This window comes from Mus caroli, chromosome 15 (assembly GCF_900094665.2).
Source record: "Mus caroli chromosome 15, CAROLI_EIJ_v1.1, whole genome shotgun sequence".
Classification (NCBI taxonomy): Eukaryota; Metazoa; Chordata; class Mammalia; order Rodentia; family Muridae; genus Mus; species Mus caroli.
The window spans coordinates 90,405,081-90,407,570 of NC_034584.1; the positions used below are offsets into that span (position 1 = coordinate 90,405,081).

At 45.3% G+C, this 2,490-nt stretch overlaps 1 non-coding gene across 1 annotated transcript; it reads left to right on the forward strand.

Moving 5' to 3' along the window:
• Window positions 1-1,367: 1,367 nt before the first annotated feature.
• On the forward strand, window positions 1,368-1,475 carry LOC115029527. Its single transcript, XR_003835088.1, has one exon. It is a non-coding gene; the product is annotated as a U6 spliceosomal RNA (small nuclear RNA).
• The last annotated feature ends 1,015 nt before the right edge of the window (window positions 1,476-2,490 follow it).

A 2,490-nucleotide genomic window follows, 5' to 3' on the forward strand; every position in this document is an offset into this window, starting at 1 on the left:
TCCAATGAGCTTCCTGGAGCCACTCCCTTTCCTGTGCTGTGTTGGAATGTCTACATGCCTAGTGAAAAGGATAACCAAATGGATTAAAGCACAAGCCATGCTCCAACCTCCAGGCAAGACTTCAGAGAAGCAACCTCCACAACACCTCCAGATGTCTGCTTCTATGATCTCCTGTGACCACTAGGGCTAGCTGTTAGTCATCATATTGGATAACTATGCTTCTCTGTACTCAGTTACAATGTCCACTGAGTCAGTTGCTCCCCCCACCAAGGGAGCGTATGAGAAGTAATTAGACCTGGGAGAGGATGGCTGTATCAGGGAGAACAGAATGGACAAGCCCTAGGCGTCTTGGTCTTGGAAGAGTGACCATGCGGTACATGCCATTCCCGTAGTCCCATTCCAATTGAAAGAGAACTACGTGATCCTCCGGTCTCCATGCTCACATGCACGACGGTTGCTTTGTTGAGTGAGTGAAGGGAATGTGTTTCCCATTCAGCCAAACATTTGCCTCCATACCCTGTCTCCGGTCTATTTTGGGTCTTTAATTATAGCGATTGTCATTCCTAAAAGGCTTGGGAACATTGACTGGTATGGGGGAGGGGGAAGGAGCCAGAAGTAGAAGAGGAGAACCTGGGGACAAGATAGGATCATTGATTATCTCCTTATTCACCAAGTTCTGGCCTTTGTTGCCAATGAGACTTCACTCTTCCCATATTTTTCCAAAGATGTGGACCACTCTAAGGGTGTATTTGAAGTCAGATAGATAGTTCCTTCCTTTTCTTTCAGGCGTTTTAGGGCCTGGTGAAGAGTGAATGATTCACACTTGTGCTGATCAATTATTAGGCAATTTCCACGACTCACAGAGGACTAAGTCTCCATCCATCATGGGGTGGCCATTATGACTCTTTCTCTTGATTACTCAGGAGGATCCAGCTATGAAGAGCTGGAGTCCTTCCTGGAATCGAGCTTCTCCAAGGTCAGACTGGACCAGGGTCTGATGTTCTATCAGCTCTAAGCAGGAATGTTCCAAGGGGCTCACTCCCTACCGAGAATTCACCAGGACGGAGGGAACTGTTGGCTGTAAAAGATCAGGTCATTTTTTCTACAAGGACAACATCATATCTGAGAACTCTGCGGTCAACTGACATTTTTCTGCCCTCTGGTTGAGGATAAAGCTAACCCGGTAGGAGACACTAAGTGTCAGGGAACCTCAAAAGACAAATTTCTCTTTTCTTTGGCTAACGAGATGATGGCTGCCATTGACTGGGTACATTCAGTCCATCTTCTCAAGACAGGGTCTAAGAGTTTAGACAGGAAAGTTATAGGCTTTTCTCCATCCCATGTTCCTGAATTAAGATCTCAGAGTCATGCTCCCTTTGGCAGCACATATACTAAAATTTGGAACAATACAGAGAAGATTAGCATGGCCCCTGAGCAAGGATGACATGCCAATTTGTGAAGCGTTCCATATTTTTTCCAAGGCCCCAGGCACATATGTAGCAGAGGAATGACTGCTTAGTCTAGCCCCAGTGGGAGTGGATGGGTCTAATCCTGTAGAGACTTAATGCCCCAGGGAAGGGGGATGTCAGGGGGGAGATGGGGTGAAGAACTCTGGAATGGGGAGACCTGGAGGGGGGACAACATTTGGGATGTAAATAAATACAATAATTAATTTTCAAAAATCTCAGGGCCAAAAAGTAAGAAAAGGTTTTCCAAGTGTAGGTAGCAGTAACATTGGAGCTGAAATAAGAGATTGCTAAAGATCTTGGGTAGGCAGGCCTGATCTCCTCTGGGTGCCAAAAGAGACAACTGGATTTGCTTTCTAATATCTTAAGATAGAAATCCTTGGTTCTAAAGACATAAAAGTCTATCCAGCAGCTGGAGAGATATCTCAGTGTGTAAGAGCATTTACCCTTCTTCCAGAGGACCCAACTTCAGCTCTTGACCCTTCCCTTCGTGTCCCAAACAATAAGCTTCATTTTTAACAAATTACAACTCTTAACCACTGTTGATCCAAAAAATTAAGGCACGCAAAGGTAGTCCAAGTAAGCTCTTTCCCAGAGGTCTCTCACAATAAAAGATCATCTGTATATTGGATGACGTGAACTGGAGATTGGGATTCTATTCTGTCTGACAGTTGTTCTAGAATTTGTCCACATGGGTTGGGACAGTCTGTAAGTCCCTGAGGAAAGAACTGTCCATCTATGTTGCTTCTTTCCCGAGGATCTTCCACTCAGGGGCAAAGGGCATGCTGGTATAAAGCCTGGGTTGGATCCAGAGACCTAGACAGCTGGTGGTGACCCATATGAGGTCATCGAACACCCACACAACTGAAGATTGGGTCTCCATCAGTTGAGCATCTCATTCACTTTCAGCTTCTGGAGTGGACAATGCAATAATTGTCATTCCCATGAACACCTTCTTCCTCTTCTTTTCATCTTGTTCTCCTTCTCCCCTCTTTCTTCTTCTTCTTCTTCTTCTTCTTCTTCT